This window comes from Chelonoidis abingdonii, chromosome 17, assembly GCF_003597395.2.
Source record: "Chelonoidis abingdonii isolate Lonesome George chromosome 17, CheloAbing_2.0, whole genome shotgun sequence".
In the NCBI taxonomy this organism is placed as follows: domain Eukaryota; kingdom Metazoa; phylum Chordata; order Testudines; family Testudinidae; genus Chelonoidis; species Chelonoidis abingdonii.
Genome location: NC_133785.1, coordinates 5,610,356 through 5,637,077, shown reverse-complemented (window position 1 = coordinate 5,637,077; position 26,722 = coordinate 5,610,356). Strand labels below are relative to the sequence as shown.

General features: G+C 40.9%; 1 protein-coding gene across 2 annotated transcripts in view; it reads right to left on the bottom strand.

The window, feature by feature from the left end:
• Positions 1 to 26,316, bottom strand: part of FBLN2 (fibulin 2) — a 185,095-nt gene extending 158,779 nt beyond the window's left edge. The window contains exon 1 of one of the 2 annotated variants that reach the window (XM_075073117.1): positions 26,237 to 26,316. The gene's annotated coding sequence lies outside the window, so the exon portion shown is untranslated. Of the gene's footprint in view, positions 1 to 12,182; positions 12,268 to 26,236 lie in introns of those variants that run through there. The other variant, XM_075073116.1, reaches the window with a different exon arrangement.
• Positions 26,317 to 26,722: the final 406 nt, after the last annotated feature.

Here is a 26,722-nt window from a genome sequence, read left to right as displayed (position 1 = left end):
CTGTGGGCTTTTACATAAATAATATATAGCTTATAATCCTGCATGGAATTTTGCTTAAAGTTTGTTTATTAGCAAGTACAAGTGAACCACACTAACAAAGCTAAAAGTCTGATCCCATTAATAGCTATTACCAGGCATAGGTGGACTCATTGGACTTCAGTGGGACTGTTCACATGCTTAAAGTTAGGCATGTGGTTAAGTACCTGGGTGTATTAGGGCCAGGGCAGCAAGTAAGCACATACAACTATAGAAATGTAGGGCTAGAAGGGACTCGAGAGATCATCTTCTAGACCATCCCCCCATGCTGAGACAGGATCAAGCACACCTAGACCATCCCTGACAGGTGTTTGTCCAACCTGTTCTTAAAAACTTCCAGTGATGGGGATTCCTCAGACTCCCTTGGAAGCCTGTTCCAGAGATTAACTACCCACATAGTTAGAAAATTTATCCTAATAGCTACCCTAAATCTCCCTAACTACATATTAAGCCGATTCCTTATTGTATCTTCAGCAGACAGAGTACAATTACCCACCATCCATTTTATACCAGTCTTTAAATATGTTAAAGGGCTGTGATCAGATTCCCCCTCAATTTTCTTTTCTCAAGACTAAACATGCCCATACTATTGAACCTTTCCTCATAGCTCAGGTTTCTAAATCTTATATTACTTTTGTTGCTCTCCTCTGGGCTCTCTCTAATTTGTCCACATCTTTCTTAAAGTGTCGTGCCCAAACTGGGACACAGCACTCCAGCAGAGGTCTCAACAGTGCTGAGTAGAGCAGGACAATTACAACCTGTGTCTTACATATGACAGTCATGTTTATACAACCCAGAATGATATTTTTGCAATTGTATAAAAATTGTTGACTCATATTCTATTTGCAATACACTATATCCCCAGATCCTCTTCAGCAGTACTACTGCCCTAGCCAACTATTCCCCATTTTATAGTTAGGAAGGAAAAATCAAATGCACAAGTGTAGCACGTTGTACTTGTCTTTATTGAGTTTCATCTTGACAAACTGGAAATTGATCTGAAAGCAACACGATTATTTTGAATTCTAAACCTGTCCTCCAAAGTGCTTGCAACCCCTCCCAGCTTGGTGTCACCTGCAAGTGTTATAAGCATACTCTCCACTCCATCATCCAAGTTATTAATGACAATATTGACTAGTGCCGACCTAGGATAGACACCTGTGGGAACCTTCAAGATACATCCCTCTAGTTTGACAGTGAGCCATTGAATACTCCATTTCGAGTATGGTTTGTCAACTAGTTGTGCACCCACTATGACATACCAGAGTACAATCCAGACTAATGAACAGCTGTGCCACCTCACCCTGCAACTTTGGGTGCCTTACAACGCTTTGCTGAAGTAACTCCCAACTGGGCTGCTCACAAACAGCCTTCCAGCATACAAGCCCTGAACGTCTGTGCGTGACTGCAACTTGCCAGCCACACTTGGGGTCACCCTGCAGTATACCCAAGACTGGTGAGAGCTAAAGTGTAACCCAACATGCCCCCACACTGAGATTTCCCTCCAGAAATGTATGTCCTCTACAGCCCCAGATCCCTCCTGAACAGTACAAAATATTTTACGCCTATTAGCCCTTAAAGGGAATGATCTCAAATAGTTATTCAGACACTGGGGGAGGGATAGGTCGGTGGTTTGAGCATTGGCCTGTTAAACCCAGGGTTGAGAGTTCAATCTTTGAGGGGGCCACTTAGGGATCTGGGGCAAAATCAGTACTTGGTCCTGCTAGTGAAGGCAGGGGGCTGGACTCAGTGACCTTTCAGGGTCCCTTCCAGTTCTATGAGATAGGTATATCTCCATGTTACAAACACATTGGATTAGATAAAATAGTAAAACAATTTTATTAACTACCAAGAGTAGATTTTAAGTGAGTACAAATAAGGAGGAATAAAACTTAGAAACGTTTACAAGAAAAAGAAAGATAAAAAACATTTACTAATGTCTAATTTAACAATCTATAGCAGATTCAAGACAAGTTTTTCACCACCTACTTTCAGCAGTCCTACTGACCAAGCTCCCTCGGTCAGGGCCCCTCCTTCAAAGTCCAACAACTGCTTCCTTCTTCTCTTCAGGGTCAGTGAATGCAACAGGCAGGGAGAGGGATGGGTTGCCTTGTGGTGTTTGTCCCTCCTTTTTATAGTTTCAGTCCTTTTCTTGAAAACCATTTCCAGATGGGCACTAGGTGTCAAACAGTCTATGTGGAACGATATTCTCTGCTGGATTTTTCACCTCTTTGAACTTCCTTTGTCTTCCCTTCCTGCTTGAAGACTCCATTTACTGCTTAAAATGCAAATTAAGCAGAGCACACATACCTTTGTATAGGACAGATCTAACTTCTGTTTGGGCAGGGCTGTGGGGTTTGGAACATGTGCAAGTAACATCATACAGGGAACTCTTATAACTTTACATACAATGTTGCCATACATATTTTATCAGGGTGATACTGACCAGAAAATTATGAGTTTTCAAATTATACTGTACAAGACAAGACATGCCTTGTACAAAAATTATTACAATAGTGTGTAGGGTGTGAACACAGGATTGTATTCTGCCACACCCACTTTACAGCAATTTCCTCTAAACCACATTTCCTTACTTTGCTTATGATAATGTCATGTGGCAGTGCCAAAGCCTTACTAAAAATCAAGATATATTGTGTGCTTATCCCCTTACCTAGTCAGAACACTTTAAGCACATGCTTAAGTCCCATTGACTTCAGTGGGCCTTAAACATGTGGCTAAAGCCTTTTCTGAATGGGGACACTACTTGGCATAAGATTCTGATTCAGGAAAGAAAGTGTCCTCAGATCTGACCCTAAGTTTGTAACAAACTTAAAATTCATAATCAAAGGGCAGTGTTAAGATAGCCATTTATTTTAATCTTTTTTTCTTAAATTGCTCACATAACACCAAGATCACCAAAGGTCAGAATTAGACCCTTCCTTTCCTGTTCTCTATTTACTTTTTGTCTTTCACAAGTAAACTTGATTCTCCTCCACCTTTTCTTTTTCTCCCCTTAATTTTACTGTTGACTTTCACTTTCTGGTTCTTAGCACAATGCTATTCTGCCCGAATTTCCCAACATTGCATGGAATAGGTGAGTTCCTAAATAAACTAAATAAAAAGAGATGAGTTTTATGGAATTTTTTGGAAAAAATGGAATAAAAAACTTCCCTTTTCATACTACGCCAAATACAGATGCTGCTGCTATGGTGGTGCAGAGCCCAGAATCTTAGATCTTGCCAGGATAATTAGTTATGTCAGAGCTTTACTCCTTCTGCAAATATATATACAGACTGACTCCCACGAACATCAAATGAAAAAGATCGTTTCAATAAATATTTTACTTCATATGTAGCTAAATAATGAGAATGCTCCTTTCTCTTTGTCTGCATCTTGTTTTTGTTGAACGAATAAGTCATATAGTAAATTAAGGCTGATTTTCATTAAAATTAACAATACTCCATGCATGCTATGGACTAGTGAATGCAAATCGTTTGAATCTGATAGTCTCCACATAAAATGTTCAAACTTTTTGTCAATGTTTTTTCCCTTTGAAAGGAGGTAGCTTTCCTTCTATTTTCCAATAAAAGAAAATTATAAACATAAGAGGAATTACGCAAGAGAAAATAAACCATTAATACAAGGAAACAAGAATGAACTAATATATACAGTGCGTCCACACTAATTCCACATTGTGAAGCTGGACTAGACTATAGAAGAAATAAAACTAATATGACAGAAATAAATGATGTGCAGGAGTCCCTGAAGAGAGAAAGTGCCCTATTTCTATTAAAAGAGAAAAATGCAGTTGGATGGGAAACAGAGCCAGATCTAATAGAAATAAATCTGAGTGATTATGGCTAAAATGCATCTTCCATTATGTCACAGAAATGCCACCTGAAGTCATTATAGTTAAATTTGGTGTGCCCCCTGCCTTTTCAGCTTACAATTTCCCTGGATTTTTCCCCACTGGTGAGGAAAGATTTGCCCTCCAGTCGTCTAAACTGGAAGATCTCCTAAAATCTCCCAGCAGGAAGGGACATCCCTGTGCAGAACCCTTCTGCTACTGAGACATATCCTCTGGTTCCCTCCTCTACCCCGCAAGAGTTTTCACACTTATGTAGTGCAATCACAGGTTCAGATCCAGTGGGCATAATATTCAATGGGGGAAGAAAAAGAGGTTTATAAAACTTTAAACTAACATGAAACATACATTCTTTCCACAATCATAGCTAAAAATTAACTAACTGAGACAAGAGTTTAGACATTGTGGTCTTAAATAAGCCAAGTACAGAGAGGATAATACACTGGACCAAACTATGGACAGAGACATGCGTATATAGGTGGTTATGAACCAAACTATGGACAGAGATGTGCCCAGGGAAGTTGCAGAATATCCATAATTGGAGATTTTTAAGAGCAGATTAGACAAACACCTGTCAGGGATGGTCTAGATTAGAGAGCAGGCAACCTATGGCACGTGTGCCGAAGGCAGACGCAAGCTGATTTTCAGTGGCACTCACATTGCCCAGGTCCTGGCCACCGCTCTGGGGGGCTCTGCATTTTAATTTAAGCTTCTTAAGCATTTTAAAAACCTTATTTACTTTACATACAACAATAGTTCAATTATATATTAAAGACTTATAGAAAGAGACCTTCTAAAACCTTTAAAATGTATTATTGGCACACAAAAAAACTTAAATCAGAGTGAATAAATGAAGACTCGGCACACCACTTCTGAAAGGTTGCCAACCCCTGGTCTAGATAATCCTTATTCCTGCCATGAGTGCAGGGGACTGGACTAGATGACCTCTCGAGGTCCCTTCCAGTCCTATGACTCTATAATACACTCTGGCTCCAGAAACACGACAGGTTTAAGGGAAATATTGTGATGACAATGCCACAAACAAAAAGTTGTGCCACTGTACCTGCCCTCCATTTGAGGCATGAACCCCAAACCAAGTGCCCTCAACCACATAAAAAGTGTTGGTCGTCTACTAGATCAGCACTCAATGAAGGGCATTGTTGAAACTGCAGCGGGGAGCATGCCTCCCAGCTGGGGTAGAAAGACTTTGATGAGCTTGCTCACGCTAGTGTGCTAAAAATAGCAGTGTGGATGTCATAGCACCAGTGATTTCCCTACATACCCCCTGAATTTCCTCAACACCTCCCTCCCCAGTTTTGTGACCTAGTTAATGCCATTTTAGTGACTGTTCAGAAATTTGAATTGAAATTGAAACATTAATACACACTTTAAAAGCATATACAGTGTATGATAAAATACGTGTATCTGAAAAAGTATAAGATTTGAAAAGTATGAACATAGACTAGCTTCCTTATACAGCTGTTGTTTTTTATGACGACAATGTCAGTGCATTCATTTCGGTGATGTTGGCCAACCAAATAATTTCAAATGATGGTCTGTAAGCAAAGTCTAAATGAGCTCCCGCTGACAGCTAGTGATGAGCTGGGGCTGGGGGAAAGGCTTCAGGAACAGATTGTATTTACATTCACATCTAATCTACCTAGGTATCCAGCAAACAGAGCTGCATTGCCCAAGTGATAGCTTTTGGCTAGGGTTGAGTTACAAATCACTTGAATGCTGGGGTGGGGGGGAATGAAATTTTGTTATTCTTATTGTATGAGTAAAAGGGCAGTAGAACTGTACTTAGCCCGTGCTGATTGAGGGCATCAAGAGAGAGAATGGGGACCTGCCCCTCTCCACTGTTTAAAGACAGAGCTGATTAGGCTCCTTAGATAGTCTTTTGTTCTGTTAAGTGACCACTGCAGCTGAAATCACTGATAATCAGGTCTAAGTGCTTAGTCCTGCTGTGGGGACAGTGTTTCTGTGGAAGAGACATCCCAGACTGCACTAGCAGCGAGGTTCCCCCACTGAAAATTCAGCTGAAATCACTGAGAGCTGGGTGGAACCTCAAGAGACCAACTTGCAGAGCTCAGAGTGGCAGGTGGCAGCAGAAAGTGACTGCGCAGGGCCATTGGCAACAGAGTGGTGGAGTGAACAGTGGCACAACAAACAGCAGTGGCCAGAGTGAACAGTGAGCAACTGGAGGAACGAGCAACATGCCTTCTTGCCCCCACCTGGAGATGTACTCATGTGAAAGCAACTCTGAACTCTGAGTCTCCACTGACCAAGGACAACACCGGTGAGTGGGGTGCGGTGGAGGGAAAAGTGAGGAGCACGTAAAATAAACATTTGTTTGTTGGACTATATTTTAGTGACTTTGCTCCAGAATGCTAGATTTGTGACTGGGAGTGGAAACATATATAAATATATTTCCTAGTAGGCCAAGATTTTAAAAATGCATTATTTGCCAAGGTTGTTAACTCACATTGTTGCTATCTTGAGAGGTCATTATTTTGGGGAGTTTCTGTACTAAACATTTTTATTATAATAATTTTTACATAAGAATGGTCATACAGGGTCAGACCAATGGTCCGTATAGCCCAGTATCCTGTCTTCTGACAGTGGTCAAAGCCAGATGTTTCAGAGGGAATGAACAGAAGTAGTAATCATCAAGTGATTCATCCCCTATTGCCCTTTCCCAGCTTCTGGCAAACAGGCTAGGGACACTCACAGCATGGTGTTGCATCCCTTCCCATCCTGGCTAATAGCCACTGATGGACCTATTCTCCAGAAATTTATCTAGTTCTTTTTTTAACTCTGTTATAGTTTTGGTCTTCACAGCATTCCCTGGCAAACAGTTCCACGAGTTGACTTTATTTTGTGTGAAACAAACACAAATGCTCACTATCTTTCTGCAAGAAACTCAACTGACTGGCTAGAAGCACGCGGTGCAACAGTGAACGACTCAACAGTTGAAGAAGTTAAGAACTCTCTCACCACATTCAAAAAAATTTGCATATATGGCTGATGATGCCCATTTGCATCGGTGCATTCAAGTCATTGTGTACATTATCTTGATGACAGGGGTAGGTCAATAGATACATTTCTAGATGTTCAAGTTATAGAAGACACATTGGCTGCATCTGTGACAACCCACATCTTAGAAGAGTTAAATGCTTGTCAATTGGACCCCAAACAGATGGCGGCTTGTGCATTTGATGGAGCTGCAAACTTCTCTGGAAGACATGGTAGAGCACAAGTTTTGCTCAGAGAAAAGCGTAACCCTAATCTCTCTTGTACACACTGCAGAGGCCATCTACTCCAACTAGCATGAGCTGCAGAATCTTCAAAAGACATTTAAAAAACTATAAATTTAATGTCTTCGTTATATTCTTTTTTTGAGAGAGTCCAAAAAACTGAATATCCTGGAAAATATAGAAATAACACTGGGACTGAAGTTCAAATTAGTCCAACCTGGGAAAACTCTGCCGGCTTTCTCATGAGCGACTCTTGCTGTTGTCTTAAAATTACTCCAGTCGTTATTACTGGCTTTGGAAAGTATCTACCAAGAGGGGATGGATTTAAGTAGTGAGACTGGTGGATGACTTTGCTACTACTTCAGAGAAGAATGATTGCCATTCTCTCTCTTGTAGTCATTGTTTGAACCTTTTGGTTCATTAAACAATCCATTCCAGGCATCTGCTACAACAGTAGTAGATCTTTGTCCAGCAATAGAAGCTGCATTTGGATCAATTAGAGAGCTATTCCATTGAAAATGTACTAGAAGAAGCAAAGAACTTCAGTCCAGAAGTTGACTAATGAAGGCATTTATATAGAATCCTTAAGTGAAGACAACAAGAAGTGTTGTGTTAGACAACTGAAAAAAGTACACAGAACTTTGATCCTTAAAAAAAAAAAAAAAAAAAAAAAAAAAAAAAAATCTACAACAGCAACTTCTAGATTCTACTCAACCTTTATGTAGCTTTTACAAATGCCTATCCTATAAAACACCAACAGTTGAATGGAGTGAAGAACTACCAGCAATGGGGCTGCCATGTGATCAAGACAGACTAGAAAATTTAAACATTGAGTGGAATATCATACGATGAATGAATGAAGATTTGACTTCAACTTCTTTTTTTAATCACCACTAGTGGCTCGACCCGATCTTTGTGTTCTGTTTCCTGGGATGAAAGAAGTAGAAATTCATCTCTTGCTACTCCCAGTCAAAACAGCTACAGATGAGCATTCTTTTTCATCATTGAACAGAATTTTGTGTTCTGAAGGAAGTCGCTTCTGCCTGATCATGTGAATGAACTGATGAGCATATCAACTGAAGGAATGGAAATACCAGACAAACGAGAAGCCACCAAAAATGAATGCATTGCATTCAAGAAGTTCATTAACAGAGTTGTGCAAAATTATAACAAGAAACCAAGAAGGATGTAGACATAGTGCTTCATAGAAGGCTTGAGTAGCCAACTTTAATTTGTGTGATGATTTTAAAACATGAGTTAAATCTCATAAAATGGTCATGAAACATTTTTCAGTTTTTGCTATGGTGGCATACAGCCCACATTCACCCTCGGTCTGACTCCTTATCGGCCCTGACACCTCCCACCCTGTAAATTCAACCCCCCCGTCCCAATTTCAATTCCTGGGGAAACCACTGTACAGCATCAGCCTGCCCAGACCCCCTGGGTCCAAGCTCAGGTGGCTAGCCCATGCCATTACCTGTCCTGCAACCACCACACTGCTATTTTTCATGCACTAGCTTAAGCTGAGATAGAGCATCTTGCTCTACCCAGGCTGGGAAGCTTGCTTCCAGCTGCAGTATAGATGTACCCATAGGTGCATCTGAAAATCCAGGTTAAGTCCTGAATTGAGTAGAGATATCAGAAAGGGAAGAAGGATGGTCCAGTAGTTAAGGGCAATAGCTCAAGACTAATGAGAACCAAGATTCAATTCTCTGCACCACCACAGACTTTCTGTGTAACCTTGAGCAAATCAGACTTTTTGCACCTCTGTCTCCATATGCAACATGGGGACAGCAGCACTTCCCTACTTCACAGGGTTATTATAAGGATAGTCCAGTCATGGAAACCACAGGATCAGGACCCACCATACTGTTTTTTGGTACATATGCTCCCCGCAGCTGAGTAGGTAAGAGGGAGACCAATGTACATGGAATGCAATCTGGGTACAAGGAGAGGAAAAGCAGCCACACAGCAGCCCTACAACGACGCCCCCATCTAGTTCTTCGGTGGCTCCAATGTAAATGATCAGATCTGTACAGCCAGAGAGGCATAAGTTGAGGGAAGGGTGGAAAATCTAGGACATTCTACAAAGTACATGCCTCTCCAAAGGCAGTTTAAGTTCAGTACCAAAAAGGGTTATAGAAGAAAAGCCTCTTAACATTGGTTCCCCAACAGTTTTCCAAACTGTGAAGGGGTCTGTGGAAGGTAGTTGGTGAGGTGGTGACAAAAAGCTATACTCGTACTGTAGGGGAGGAAGAACCATGGTGAACTATACCGGGGCAAGCAGTTGGAGCCTGGATAAATTGAGACCATCAGAAACTGCCCTCATTTATGCAGCTCTCATTCTTTCACTCAATCTACTGCCCAAGCCCTCTAATCTGATGTTATTCCTACCTTCTGACCAAGAATGGCTGTGTGACTGCAAGAACTGATACTGCCCACTTCCACACGGTTTTATGGCCAAAGAGGATCACATCCTCCTTAATACCTATTTGATAATAAATATAGATGTTCTTGTTTTCTAGGAACTACTTTGTTACAGACTGAGCACTGTCTTCCATGTCCTAGTTTTCCATTTCTTTAATAAATAAATAAATCACCCATCCATTTGGGATCTACCTGAAAAAAAACGATCCCATTCTGGAGAACATAAACAGCACCTGGGAACAGGGACCAACTTTTTGTTCTGTGTTTGTACAGCACCTAGCACAGTGAAATCCTTGTCCACAGTCAGGGCTCCTAGATGCTATAGTAAATATAAATAAGTAAATAAATAAATAAATAAATAAAATAAATGTGTGTCACCTGGTCAAATACAACAATGTGATTCCGCCACAGCAGTGCACAAAACCTGTTTTTCCTCCTGAGGCTGATTTCAAATAGTTTGAATCCACCCTGTTTACTTTACACAAATCCTGTTTCTTCCTTGCAGATGGATACGATCTGTCAGGGACTGGGAACATTTTATCCCATAGCAAAACTTGTTTTAAGTACCATCTGTTCTTCCTACAAGGGCACACTAATGCCAGAAACTATTTAACATTCCATCTATTCAGAGCACATATTGGCTAGTTTATTGTGAAAGTGGAGTAAGGGATAATTTGGAGCCTAACAATAGCCTTTTTATTGGCATTTGCCTTAAAAAACAAACAGTATCCAATATGTATTAATACACAACATTAAGCAGCAAAAATACACCATGATCCTGACCACTTTCTATCATAATGGGCTTGACCCTGTTGCCATCAAAGTCAATGGAACGGCTTTCTACTAACTCCAGCGGCATTTAAACTATCCCACTAATCTGGGCCAAGTTCAGCTCTCATATATACCTTGGTGTTTATCTAGAGAACTCCTCAGATAGAGTCACCCTGATGTAACAGAGCAGAATTTGACCCTGTAGATTAAGCTGATCAATTTTTTTACTACATTCTAATTTATGCTACTTGTTCTTATATTAATTTCACACACACAATTTTACACACACACACACACACACACACACACACACACACCCCAGAACACACCATTCACAACATCTGAAAGAAGCACTAGCCTGTAATTCATAAAAATGGACCTTAACTTGTATCCATTGCTGAAATGTTTAGGTTGCAAAATGATCAGCTACCTTCACAAATGCTAGGAGATACAGAGATTTACCAGTAACAGGAGTAAATCAACTATTCTGTTACTAAACCAAATATTTCAAGTTAGAATTAAAACGGTCTTTCATTTGTCATCTAGACAATAGTGATATATTATACAAATATAGAAGAAATATCAAAGACAAAAATAGATGGCCCTTTAAACACACACACACACACACACACACAGTAAGCCTAGCTGTGGAAATCTGCCTGATGTTGCAGGATTCTTAGGGACAAACATGGATCTCGATGAACATGCAACTCCAGTTAGTGGCATTAATGAGAGTCGAATGAGCTACGCTCCACATGCCACAGTGAAAATCTAATCCTTAATAACCAAAGACTGCCATGTATCATATCACTACATGTAAAAAAGCTAGTCAAGGAAACTACTGACAGATCACCAGCTAATAGCCTGATCTAGTGATAATGATTAGTATCAGAGGTTGATTCACATCAAGTTTTCTATAAAGTCATTTTTAAGCAAAGCAGGACAAGTACATATAATACTGGATTACTCCATTCCCATTATATCTTAGAGAGAAAATTCCATACTCCTATGAGAAATTCACTGTAGCAGAGAAAATTTAACCAAACTATTATTCCCACAAAAAATGCAGACATTTTTCATCACATCAGATACTTGGTTCTTGAGAGAGTGTGGGGGAGGAGGAGAGAATAAAACACAACTTGTGAAGTGGTAAATGTGTCAAAAATCTAAAATTACTTGGAGGTGTTCTGCAGTACAATCATCCTTTATGCTTATATAGCTCAGCTCATATGGCTTACATTCAGCCTGTCACACTGAATCATGACTATTTCTTGACTTGCATTAAACAAAAACAAAACTTAATTTTCACTTCAGTATGTGAGATAAAATCCTCTCTGAATTCACAGTCAAAAGGCTGGAAGCAGTGTTAGAAATGATTATTTTTCTGAGACGCTCACTTGTGAGGAACGGAAAAAAATAGCTCACTTGAGTTCTGACTAAAATATAAAACACACACACATTTTGTTAATGAAGTATTTCGCAGTAAATTCTACTGCAAAGAGCTTTGTTCATGTGCAGTATAGCCATAGCTTTTATTTAATACACTGCTAAAAGAACAATAGTAAATCCTTCCAAGTCTGCTGAAGTCTTTACTGTATCAAACAATAGCTTTAAAACTGTGATTAACATTTGGAAAGTAAATTTGGAGAAAGTAAATTTGGAGAACAAAAAGTCAGTACAAAGTTAAGGGATAACACAGTAAGGTATAATCTCTACAACAAGCAAAACAGATAATATAAAGCAAAACTAAAGCTAAAGCCAAGTTATTTCATACCAGTCACAATAAAATCACTACAAGCATCTAGTTAACCATGATTTCTGCTAACCTGTAGATACGCAGGACTGTAGATGCAGTTAAGTTTTCCTATAACCTTTTGTCTGCAGTCATGTTACTAGTGCTCTGTTTCCAAGTGTTTCTTACACTCACAAGTTCCCTTTCCCAGCTCTATCCTAGGAACTGCCCAGATTTTGTGGTGTAATCTGAGCAGGGAAGTACCATGTGCCTATGATATGGTTAATTCACTTCTTACCCCCTGTGATGTGTAAGGAAACAGCTTCGAGTTTCAAAGGACTGTTCTCTGTCCTGTCGATCCAGGTATAATAAGAGGCAGTACTTTTGTGTCTGGCAGTTTAGACTTTCATTTGGCATTGTGAAGTTAGAAACCGACATTACTACAAACTACAATAGTTTTAATATAAACTTCCCCAGGGCCTGATTCTTCAGTCCTCCCATATGCACAACTCCCATGGACTTCTCTAGGAGGTCCACACATAGGGGCTTACAGGATCAGCCTGGAAGAAACCAACTCTTATTAGCAGCCTAAGGGCTAACTTATTGCTCGAGGGGAGAGTAAATGTGACAATCATCAACTTGGCCAGCACTAAGGACTGAACTGGGGACCCTAAATTACCAGCACAAGCCTGTATAGCTTGAACTAAAAATCTAGGCTCTACAGGTGGGAGCTTAAACAGACTCACATCCATTGTGTATGGGACAAACATTCAACACACACTGACCAGTTGATTACACCAGGGCAGGAGGGATCTTCAGTGCCCCAGGGCTGGATGTGTTATGCCTATGGATGCTGGATGCAGCACGCTGAGCAAGGCAGCAGCACTCTTTCCAGGGCTGCCCACCACCAGGGTTTCCCAGTGCAGAGTGTGCCCAAGAGGACTCTTTGGTGATGTGTGCAGTGGAGGAAGCACAGCACATCTCCCCTCCTTCCTCCCCATCCCTCTCCCCCTCCCCTCGTGTTCTATCTTAGGGTTTTCAACTTGTGCCCATCACCTTAGTATCTGAATGCCTGGAGCACAAGCGGCCAGGTTACCAACTTAAAGACAATGATAATTTCACCCTCAATAAAAAACTTTGGCCTTTTGACTCCAATAGCACCCATAGCCCTTTGGTGGCACTGTAATTCCTTTTGCATCAGTTTACCTGTGCATTTTGTAAGCAAAAGCAAAATGGTGCCATACTATCAATGGACTCTTCAAACACTTACAACATTCTAGCTGAGAAATCAGGCCACCTTCTTCTGGCTGTTGACATTTCTCTATTACATTTCTTTTTTGTATTTGATTCTCTTTGTATTAAAATAGTCAAAAAATCATGTATAAATGATTCAGTGCCAGTACAGCAGAATTACGGAGAGGTGGAAGTAGCTCTTTCCGACCATATACCTCTTTAAGGATGATAACGTACCTCAGTATGGAGCTACACCTATATATGTAGGGAAGATAGTGTACCTCAATATATAGGCAACTCGATGAGTAGGGAAGAACTACATGAGAAATAGCTCAAGGAAAAAAAAAAAAAAAAACTTGCTTGATCAGCCCCATGGCCCCATCTACACCAAGAAGGTACATGGGACTATCCCACCTACAAATGACATATGTTGCAAATCACATGTTGTTTATCCCCTGGTACCACCAACAAGTATGCTAGAGGGAAAGTAGGAGCATGCTGCACAGTAGCTTTACCCCTCTTCAGTGTCTTGAGAAAACTCCATGTTGATGCATTTTCTTACCACTTTGTCATTGAGTGGGAGAATACAGTCATAAGATATCCTTTTGTCTCTTCACATTAATAATCTGGGACCACATTCTCTGCTATGTTCCAGCAGTTTTGTTCCACTCCAGCAATGTAAAGGAGTCCTCAACCCAATTTAACTGGTCAAGTAAACTGGATTGATGACTACTTCACATTGCACAAAGCAGGCATAGGAGATCAGTGAAATTGGTACTTCAAAATAACCCCACCTTGCCATCTAATCCAGCCAATAACAATGGTCATAATCAGCACAGACCTAAAGCCCATATAATTTTATGAAAATTTGATGCCGCTGTGTGGTTGAATACCTAACCTAGATTTCTTGAAAAGAGTAAGAACTAGAAACTGATGATCTCGTTGCTCCAGACAGACTCTTGCAAAAAAAATAGCATGTAAAGTAATCCACTGTCAATATCACTTCCACCCTGCCACTCCCCAATTGCTCATACATTTTCAAGTAAATTACACAAGCAAAGCAAAGAGGATACAACCCTATCTGGCAATAATTCACGAGCAAAGGGGTGGAGGCTTCCCAGACAGGCTAAGAAAGTGAGACATGGAGGGAAAGCTGTATCATCTTTGAAATGCTCACCAAGGAACAGCTGCAGCAGAAGATTAAAGGAGAGCAACAGTCAGGGATCATGGAGGAAGGAGAATTCGAGACATCAGGGCGACAGAACAAACAGGAAATATAAAAACTCTGAGAACAATAACTCTTGACCAGAATAGTGCAAAGCAAAGCAATTATGAGTAGGGATTTGCTTGCTTTTAATTTTTTTGTCATTCATTTTTAATGGAGCTTGGTGGTAACACCTGCTTTTTATAAAATAATTTGAAGCGCCATATACGTAACATATGAACTCACTTCCCTTCTGCCCAGCTTCTCATACTATAGCCTACTGAGAGAAACTGATTTATTCTAAAGTGAATGCGTTAGTTCTGTGTGACTGGAGATCCTTCAGCTGATTAATTAACTAGCTTATTTGTGCTGTTCAGAAAAAAAAAAAAAAAAACCCACCACCACCACCACCACCCAATTGTAGAACCCTTCATAATGAATTTAAGAGTTATATCACCATTCAAGAATTCTTATCTTGCTCAGTTATAATGATTATAGGCTACAAAGCAACAAAAAAGGGAGTAGACAGAGGGATTTCCGTGCTTCGGGATAATTACAAATAGACATTTATAAGAACAGAAATCCATTTTTAATCTACACACACATCAGGAAAAGCAACTTGCTACTCTACCAACATGCCTCAGTCTTGCTTAGAAGAGACCAGCAAGGCACAAGTAATCAGTGATTTCTGCGATGTAAATGCTTGTTTAAGAACTTAACTGAAGCCACCAGTATGTGTCTCAAATTGCCAAGCAGCCACCACATGATAATCACTTTTAGCCACTGGATCGCTCCGTATCTCAGCCAGAGCTCTAGAAGGATCCAGATTCTGTAACCAATAACCCAAGCTGTGGAGTGCCCTAGTGTCAAAGAGTTCACTGTTTACTTAGAGGGCCACATCCTCTCTGACACAGAATGACAATTTAACTCCTTCTGCGCTAGATAATATTAATGGCACAATACTCACCTTCACTGCTGCACAAACAGGCGAGTCGCATCATACACGCATTTCACTTACGCGAATTCAACTATACACACTCGGCCAAAGAAAAGAAAAGAAAAACAACAAGATACCTGTAAATAGTGCGGGCGATTCCACTCAATAAGCATATGCCCCGGAACGAGTGTGAGATGGGAGACATGAATCTGCTGTTCCCTCAGTCGGTCTCAGTTCCCACGTGCCTCTCATAGTGTGAGCATCTCACCACACTGAGTGTGATTCTAGTGTTTAAAGATACATATTTTTTGTACAACATGGCCCCTAAATGCAAGCCAACTACTTCATCTGGGGCTCAACCGAAGAAACAGCGATCTGTTCTAAAGCTGGAGGAAAAACTGGCTGTGTTGTACTTACTGAGAGATGGTATGTTTGTCTCCAATGTGGCGCGTAAACATGGCCACAACAAATCTAGCATCCATGCCATCAAGATTCAAGAAAGAGAAATTCATCAAGCCGTGGCATCAAGTGCTCCAACAACTGCTAAGGTGATGAGCCAAGTGCATGATAAGACTTTAGTGAAGACTGAAAAGGCATTAAACGTATGGCTGGAAGATATGAATCATAAATGTGTGCCTATCAATGGCAACACGCTGCGAGAAAAGGATCTTAGCCTCTACGCGCTGTTCAAACCCCCTGCGGAAGAGGGGCAGCATTATGATGAGAAGGAATACAAAGCCAGCCAAGGTTGGCTTAACAGTTTTAGGAACTGCTTCAATCTCAAATACATGCAGACTACTGGTGAAGCTGCATTTGCCAATGAAGAGACAGCAAAAGTCTACCCCAAACAATTAAAGAAATATCATAGAAGAAAAGGGCTATCTTCTGGAACAAGTATTTAATACTGACGACACTGAGCTCTTCTGGAAAAAAATGCCCAACCGCACTTACATTTCAAAATCAGAAAGACAAGTCCCTGGCTTCAAAGCAGCTAAAGACTGTGTGACTGTGTTGTTTTGTGGCAATGCGGCTGGGCATTTAATAAAGCTGGGCTTGCTCTACAGGGCTGCAAATCCCTGTGCTCTAAAAGGCAAGAACAAAAATCTCCTGCCTGTGTTCTGGCAATCAAATAAAAAGGCTTGGGTGACGGCAGCATTATTTCTGGATTGGTTCCACAAGTGTTTCATTCCAGAGGTCAAGCGGTACCTCGAAGACAAAGGACTTGACTTTATAGTGTTGCTGATTGTAGACAATGTTCCTGGCCACCCTGCGGCACTCCGGTTTGCACATGATGATGTTGAAGTCATCTTTCTCCCTCCCCTCCCCCAAATACCACCTCCATCCTCTCGACCAAGGCGTGATTCGCCGTTTCAAGGCCATGTACACGAGGCTTACGTTCTCAAGGATACATAGCACTATGGATGCTGATCCCAATCTTAATGTGATAGAGACTGGAAGTCCTTCAAGACTGCTGATTGCATCACTTATATTAACCAGGCAATGGATGCAATCAAGCCTGAAAGAGTCAATGCATGTTGGCGAAACCTATGGAAAGAATGTGTGAATGATTTTAAGAGTTTCCTGACCATTGACAAAGAAGTGAAACACATTGTTCAGGTGGCCAGGCAAGTGGGTGGTGATGGCTTCATCGATATCCTTAAGGAAGAAATTAAAGTTGGAATCTTCATAAACTGGCTGAAGTGTTCCAAGCAGCGAAACACTTGAATGATTTAATTTCTGAATACAATCCCTCTATGGAATGAAACCACAAAATCACACGTAGTATTATGGACGATTTAAGACTGCATCAAGAAATGTTTGAGCGGCTCAAGAGACAACAGCAACAGCTGCCAATCACCATGTTTTTCAAGGAAAAACAGCCAGCAGCAGATGAGCCTACACAATCAACTTCTCGAGCTGAGCCAGAGCCAACCACTTCATCTACAACTCGCTCTCCGTCACCCAAGCTCTCTATCACTTCCATTTCCCCGATCAATATCAAGCCCTGATTACCCCCTGTAATACAGTACTGTAAAAATTATATTTTGCATATGTACTCCTTATATAATGTACATTACTGTACACATACATATTACCTTACAGGGTTGTACACAAAACCATATACAGCATAGTGTACTTTATGCGCAATTTAAGGGATTTTCAAGGGTAATTTTGACTATACACGATTTTTGCCTTACACGCTGACTTTAGAACCTAACCCCCACGTAAGATGCAACTCCACTGTACTAGGTACATCTTCCTTTACTGTTCATTTACATAGCGGTTTTTTATTATTTGTTGCTGGAGCACATTCCTCTCCTGGCAGCAGAGAGGATCAAACATGTTTATTATGATTATTTATTCACATCTTGATATTGCCTGAAGGCCCCAGTCAGGATCAGGGCCCACAATTGTAGGCACTCAACAAACTGAAATAGATATGATCCCTGCTCTGAATGGCTGACAGTCAAAATAGATTGTTAGAGCCAAGTTCAGATCTGGTATTTGTGAGTACAACTCCCTGGGTACTTTTACTGGCCTACGGTATTAAGGGCCAAGTTCAGACATGGTGAAGACCTTACAGCTTGTTCTCTGCTAACCTCAGGTTTCATTTTTGCTGTAGTTCCAGGACAGAGTTTAAAACAATAAGCTGCTGAGCATGAGAGAAAGTCTGATCACCATCCTATCTAGAAAACTCACACTTAAGAAATCAGAAATGCTTAATTTTATTAGCCATTTGTGCCAGACTAGAATTTGCTGAAATTATGATTCATACCTTGTACTTCTGTAGTACCTCTCATCTAAGGATCTCAAAGCAGTGTATGAGCTGGTGAATTTTCACATTAATTCTATGAGTATCTAAGAAGAGATACCTGAGGATTCACCAAAATGAAGTCAGTTCTGGGGTGGAAGTCAGCAGCTATTTAACTAATTTCATAGAAGTAAAAAACAAAAACACAATGAGCTGAAAGTGTCAGAGAAATTTAGTTGGAATGTAATTGCCTGTGCCCATATCATGCCAACACACTACAGACTTGTGAGGCCCTTCATGGCCTACCCATTTTCTACTACGCAATGGGGACACTGGCAGAATGGAGGATGGTAGTCAATGATGACAGTCTTCATTGTCTATTTGTCAAATTTCCCCAACAAGCACCTTCAATGCTCTATCTCATGCCATCCCTAATGCCTGAGAAGAGTTCTCAATAAAAATCCACAAAGGCACTATATAGTCCTCCTTCAAATCCCACCTCTGCTATGATGCCTACATTAGACTCAACGACTTGACAACAGTCAGGTGTTTAGTGTGCTGTGACCACTGCTTATCACACTGACCTGAACTGCCTCATTATCATCTTGCTCCCCCCTCACGCCCCCATTTGCTGTATCCCGTGGTTGTCTCATCTTATAAGATCTTTGGGACAAGGATGATCTTTTTGTGTTAGATATTTGTTCAGTGCCTGGTACAATTGGGCTGGGATCTCCAGGCACTACTGCAATGCAAATAAGTAAATCTTTAAGGAAAGACCCATTTGATCTTTAAATGGAACAATTAATCCATTTTACATCTGACCCCAAATATACCATAATAAAATAGACTACACAGATAACCTTAGGACAGTACTTAACACCATGCAATGGCATTTTAAAAAGGAAAGCATAATACTGCTTTTCCAAACATTGCTTCAGCAGGAGCTCTGCTGAAGAACAAAAAGTCAGACCCTTGACATCTTCCAAACTAGGGCTGTGGGAAATCATCAGTTTTCACAAATTTCAAAATAACTGATGTTTTGCCTTTGAGTGCACAGTTCTGCCAGCAGACAATATTTCATTGCCAAAATAGGCACAACTCCATCATGGAACAATTTGCAATGTTCCTCCTTCGTCTCGGGTAAAAGGACCATTTTTCCAGAGTATTCATGCCATTTTCAGCACAAAAGCAGCAAATCTGTGATGACATGGCAGAATTGCATAATGGGCTAAAGAAAAACAAAGAATACCCTTTGTTTTAGGAAGAAAAAGAATTTGAGGAGAAACCACAACATGTTCAAGAAAAACATTCAACTTTTGATTTTCCAGTCCCATGTTGCCGGCTGTGAGACTTTTTTCACAGTTTTAATATCTATGTCAATAGGAAGGGGGGAAAGTAGCTTTATACTGATTACAATCACTCCTGCAAATTAAAATTCTAAATAATAAAAAGAGACTAAAACAGGAGACCACCCAGAGAAGTCATTATTCTAGAACTCAGTTCCCTTTAATGGGAGCATCTATAATTTAGTGATCAGAAAGTAGAGCATAGAGACCTGGGTGGGGGAAGAGAGGGTACAACAAAAAGAAAAGAGCCACCACACTCCTAATACACCAGGCTCCAATCCTGCCAATTATAAAACACGGGCAAACCGCTGCACTCACTCAGAATTTCATTGACCAAAATGGCATCCTCACTGAAGCACAGCAGCCCACCTACATCCTATCAACTGTAGGACTGAAGTCCAGTTGTTTCCTGTCACAAGGATGTTATGGATAGCAGCATATTTGATTCAGATCAACAAGTTTTGACAGAACTACATGACCAATTAAAACCCAATGTAATATTTTATTTTAAAATAATTTCAGTAGAGGCTATTTTCTTTTTAATGAAAGAATATTCCCCACAGTGTTTGGAACCTAATCACTGCAGCATTATTTTAGTGCATGAGAACCTGCCAAAGTTGATGATGATTGTAGTAGTAACTAAGGCCCCAATCATAGTCCAAGACCCCAGGGTACTAGGCATTACATGAGACACATGACAGTCCCAGCCCCTGGGAACTTGTTATCCAAGTAAAAAAACAAAGTAACCAAAAATTATAACAAAAGTGAAATGGGCTTGGATTTTTTGGGGGGAGGGGGAGGGATCTAAGTTGAAAGATCTGTGGAAAACAGTGAAAGGTAAAGTAGATATTTAAAAAGAACACATTTTAACAATCTAAGCTGTTATCAGTAACATAGCTAAGCTAAGGAAATGTATTGGTATATAGTTGTGTTTAACTTGACAGTGCTATTTTATTCCTAAATTTCAAAACAAGCAACTGACAGCCCAGAGCCAAGAAGAGAAACTGTAAATATAATTGCTCATGTCCCTTAACACGTCTTATATATTTGAGACTCTTAAAAGTTCCCTGTTGAACAGAATACAGATTTCAAACACTCAGCTCATCCTCTGTCATGCTGTTCTATGAGGAAGAAATCAAAGTGATCCTAAATAATATGAAATGAATGTAGAATCCCAAAAGGACATATCCCTCTCTAGTGATGTGCTCCAGATATTAATCTTGACATTTTACAAAAAACTAAAAGATTAAACACGGTTTTTCCTCAGGGCAAATTCTTCCAGCATCAAAGCAGGATGTCATGTCAGTGACCCAAAAGCATTCCAGAAAGCAAAATGTATTTACAGCTTTGCCTCCCATGTTTAAAGGCAAACTGCAGCATATTAGAACATACTACAATTCATATTACTGAATTAATCCATTGACAATTACTTATCAATGCAGGATCCAGAGGTAAACCCCAAAGCTATTTGCATAGGAAAATCCACTGCTGTTTCAAGTGATTTCCCTTTCAAGTTTCCAGCATTGTTTAAAACGTAACTCACACTATCCCTAATTTTCTATTTCTATTAATGTTTTGGGCTGGTAGATCCTGTTGATTACAAAGGGTTTTTTAGAAGGAGGAAGCCACCTAAGGCTAGATCTTGTTGCCCTCTTTACAGCCACAGAGTCCGACTCAGTTACTGGGGCAATTCTCATCACTACAGAAAGTGTGATTTGGGCCTTGGATTAGTGACTTCACTAGAAGGGCCGTTATCTGTGCTGGCATACACCCTGTGCAACTCCCAAATCAATGGCATTGCACAGGGTATAAAAAACAGGGCAGAATGGGACTCTACACAATATAACTAGCACTAGTCACCTCCCAACTCCAACAAAGCCAATTGTTTATGCTGTAAAGGAAATTTTGAAAGAATAACTTCAAATATAAAATAAAAATAAGTAAATAAAAAAATAAACAGAGGGTTTTGTATCTAAACTAAGATCTGGCATTCGTTTCACATGCAAAATTCTGTGGTGTTACGCACACATGCAAGTCAGTTGGAACAAGTCTATTACATTTAATGATCCAGTAAAAAGCAAACCTTAAAAACAAAAACTAAATAAGCAAATGCAATCGTTTGCAATATCACTGTAAGCAGACAAACTTCTTAATCTTTTAAAATACTCAATTCTTTTCTAAACAAAGCCAAATGAATTACATGGTTATTTTTAATTTCTTAAATCAGCATGTGTTAGGCTGACCAGACAGCAACTGTGAAAAATCGGGATGGGGGTGGGGAGTAATAGGAGCCTATTTAAGAAAAAGCCCCAAATATCGGGGCTGTCCCTATAAAAACAGGACATCCGGTCACCCTAGTATATGTAAAAGGAATTCATTTTTACAGGCCCTGACATATATTTAAAGTGTGGTTCTTTTCGGAAAAGGTACCGTGTAATAACAGCAGTGACGGTTCTATACTTATTGGATCTCGCTGACTTTCATATTAAAGATACTCAGACAAAAAAAAACAAAAAGATATTTTTTCTATCTGCCAGGACTGCCTTTCAGCAGGTTTAATAACTGATTAAACACTAACTAGTTCAGTCTGCATTGGTTTATTGCTACTGGGTATTGCACTCACTGGTCCCAAGCCCTCCTCACACCACTGCCCACAGTATACCAATGATCTTTTGAAATCTCTCAGAATGCACTGTGAATGAAAGCGGAGCCAAGAACTCAGCTTGGATACTGAGATAGGTATCTGGTTGAAATGGTTTAGTACAGCACCAATGTCCATGCAAGGTGTATCTTAAACCAATCCAGCTCGGTGAATATGAATGCACTGAAACACCTGAGCTTACATTGGTTCAGGACAAACAGTTCTATAACTAAGGCTTCAGTTCTCCAGTGCAGACAAAGCCTAAGAGTCAAGCAGCATTTTTTCCTTCTCACAAACTGATACACAGGTTCTGTGTCAAAGTAGACCCTGGCTGACCCTAGTGCAGCCCTGTTTCCTTGAGTGTAACCAGTTAGGCCCTACTCAATATTTCTGTTGATCCACAAACAGGGATCAAATCCAGCTCATTCTTTCTGAGTTATGTTGCTCCAAGGGCTAACAGGAGTAAAAAAGAAATAAAAGTTTCACTTCAGTGACCTAAAGAGGACTCTGAGTACACATGTGGAGCAAGTCAGAAGGTACACACATTTATCTAGTCACTTTGCAGAGAAGTACACCTCAAAACATTTTCAGCTTATGACTTTTGGAACATTTAGGCTATGTCTACTACACTACACAGCTTTTAGCAACATGATTGTGCCTCTACAGCCGTGCCACGCAGTATAGCCGCTGTTTGTCAGCGGGAGAGAGCTCTCCTGCCAACAAAAAACTTCCACCCCCAATGAGCGGCAGTAGTTTTGTCGGCAGGAAAACGCTCCTGCTGACAAAGCGCTGTGCACACCAGTGCTTTTCATTTGTCTTTCAGGGTGTGTAGTTTTTTTAAACACCTCTGAATGACAAAAGTTTTGCCGTTCAGTTGCCAGTGTAGACAAACTCTTAATTGTCCTACTACCCCTTTATCTTTCAAGGAGGGAAATGCAGTTTGTATTAACAACAGAGTAAGCAAGCCCATCGGGAGTTATAGTAGTCTGCTATTCTATTGTCCATAACGGAAATGTTTCTCAAGCTTACATTTCAGCCCATATCCCTTGCATACTGTATTCTTGGCAAAGATTTGGACAGCGCAGCTCAGCTGTCATTGCCTATACCCATTCATAAAATGTGACCACATTGCTGAAAGCCACAGCTTCTTGTGCACCCAGAAATAATGTCATATCTCAGTCAAAAACATACTTCCATAAATTGCCTCTACTTGGAAAGCCCAAAGGTCACATCTGGACTCTGAAGTCAATGGGAGTTGTGTACATGGACCAAGGGCAATATTTAAACTTCTGTCTGATTTTGGAAGCAATCCATGTAGAGAGTTCATTAGCAAGTCAGTCAGATAGGAATGTATAAAACTCTTAAAGCATAATGGAAGCTTAAGTTAAATTAGTACAGCTTTATTTTCATGAATAGTAATATGATAGGTTTGTAACACACAAGTCCAAAAGATAACAGAACTTAATGGCTCATTGACTGCAGTGGGATAAGATGCAGACCCAGCCCTCCCCACAAAAAAGTCATCACACCATATTCTTAGCAGGACATCATTATATTTGTTTGTTTCAACAGTTCACTTTCTTATATGGAGAACACAATAGTATAATCAGGCGCAAACAATTCACTCCCTGGCAGACCAGCCCAACTCATTTTTGGGCTCAAGCAGCCAAAAAGAAATAGTTTAACATTGTGCCCCAGAGCTAGCAGGAAATCCAAACTTCCGCAAGGGCAAGAAAACGAGAGGAAGAACTAAAGCAAATGGGAGACCATATCACTATATCAAGGCCTTGGTCTAAACACATGGATTGTTGGTGTGTGCAAGATGAGATAAGAGTTGGACTAAATAAGACTCAGGGTTCTTTTCTCTTCTTGTATGCACACAACAAATGGAAGATACATTCACATCACATATTCAACACTCTGGGAAGGGGAGAGGTATGAGGAGGTTTAGGTATCAAAGTAAACCAAGAATCGAGGAAAGTGCCAGCTATGCAGCATGCTGCCTGCCTCTTGGGAATCTCACAGACACGTCTCCCCCTGAGTTCTGTGGATAAGCCTCCATATTTGATTGGAAAGGACATCCAGAACAAGAGGGGGCAACTCAGCCCTTTCCCTAGGATGCTCTCTTGCTGCCCCTGCAGATGTTACATTGGGACACTCACCATGAAATATCAAAACCCATGAATCCACTTTTATGACTGAGCCGCATCAACTATGGGAGTTTCAGCTAAAGGCAGCATGGCTCCTTCAGGACCCAGGCTGCCAGAAGGCCTTGGTTCAAGTGAGGCAAAGTACAACCTGAGGCACAGGCCCAATGGGTCTCAACGTTCACCACAAGCTTGGGATAGCAGCTGATTGAAGTGAGTGAAACCGTGCTTATTCCCTGGGGAAGAGTTCAACCCCAGCCCACTCCCAACACCAAGGAACTGGACATTCCACAAGCTTCAGAGTGGTAGCCGTGTTAGACTGTATCAGCAAAAAGAACGAGAAGTACTTGTGACACCTTAGAGACTAACACATTTATTTGGGCATAAGCTGTCCCACAAAAGCATATGCCCAAATAAATGTGTTAGTCTCTAAGGTGCCACAAATACTCCTTGTTCTTATTCCACAAGCTGAAACTTCTTTCCCCTGCACAGGAAAAACCCCAAGAGAGGATTTGATATAGCAAAAGTTCAAACGGCATTTCTATCTCAGTACCCCCAAAACAGCCCCAGAGAGAGACAAAGAAAAAGAAAATAGCCAAAGCAGGGCAAGTTTTAGCAGGATATTGTCCCAGGGTGTATAAACCCCAGGTTACTCCAGCCACTAAGAAGTTAACAGGGAAACTCCTGGTCTCATCAGCTGAGGCTAATTGCTAGACTTGTAACAGCTGGGGGAATAAAAAGACTGCAGGTGCTCCCTGCCTCCATTTCCTCCTCCAAGGGCGGATCCCTCCAGCCTTTCCCACCCAGGCTGGAGCTGTTGCCACAGCTTTGTCCTCCAGCCAAGTCAGTCACTAAAATGTAACCCTTTCTAGGGCAACACTAAAATCCACACTCACAGCTTTCCCACCCAGCGTGGGCTCCTCTTCAGCTCTCCTTCTGGGACCCGCTCCCAACCTCTTCCAGGCTACCTTTGAGTCTCTCTATTGTTAGATAGAGCACTAACCCCCAGGCTGCTTCCCCAGAGTCCCGCCTGTAGCCTCAGCTCCTATAGACTACCTTTCAGCCTTCCCTATTCTGGGATAGCCTGCTTCCCTGGAGTCCCCAGCTTCTTCCAAACAAGCCCCACTTACTCTCTGTGACTCCATTCTCTTCTCCTCCCCCCACCCGAGTTCTCTCCACCATTTGGATAAGGCCGAGGTGATTCTTAGACTCCCCCCGCCCCAACCCCAATTAGCCCTGCCCCTTAGGCTGGGAGGCAGCTAATTATGGCACAGGTGGGGCTGATTGAACAGGTCTGGCTAGTCCCAGGCCTCTTGGCCCTTAACAGCAGGCCACCCTGCTACAGCTTTTTTTTCCCCTTGGACATGAAAACTAGAGATATGTAGAGGGAGCCCATAACCAGCCCTTTGGTCCCAAACTAGTTCAACTAGAAGGCCTTAAAATGAAACATCAAGGACAGTCAGGTATAAAGTTGATTCTGTAGGAGTACTCCCTGTGTAGGAACTACAAGATCAGGCCCCAACTCAGAACTACAAGATGGCCCCCAATAGCTTACTTGCTTAGTTATTTAATTATTTTCAGGGAAGAGGAAAGGCCCCTAAACCAGGCAGTCAGTGCTTTGATTAAAGCAGTATAGCCAAGCTAAATACTCAATATCCACAAGACAAAGACAGTGAGCAGAAAAGTGTATTCTTCCTATGCACATATACATTTCTTAGACACTTCTTGAAAAAATCTGGAAGCAGATACTCCAGTGATGAGAACTGTATAAACACCTACACAAACAGAAAAATAAATGCAAAATGCATTTAACTGTAAATCTGGAAAGGGATCAGTGATTTGAGAAACAACATGGGGTAAGTTGTAAGAGAAAGTGGCTTATACCCACAAGCTAGGAACTGAATGCTCTTTTCCTCCTCTGCAAACAGAAAGGAGCAGAAATCCATGGATCTTGCCTGGAAAAGCTGGTTCCACAGCACAATCCCCCAGACCTGATGGAAGCCCCACTTCCACTTGCCAGGGAACTGTCCAGCAAAACAAAAATAAACTCTGAAAAAAGCATAGTACCAGTGCTGAATGACAACTAGTTTACAAACACATGACAGACCATCTTAAACTTCTGCATGGCTTTTGACTTGGTGTCATAAACAGATATCTAAGGGTTAATGTTTCTTTTACCTGTAAAGGGTTAACAAAGAGAACCAAACACCTGACCAGAGGACCAGTCAGGAAACAGGATTTTTCAAAGCTCAAGGGAGGGAATTTGTGGATGTTTTGGTCTTGGGTTTTTGTCTCTGTTCTGTTGCTCTCTCAGCTATGAGAGGATCTATCTCTAGCCTTTCTAAATCTTATGTTTCCCAGTTGTAAGTACAAA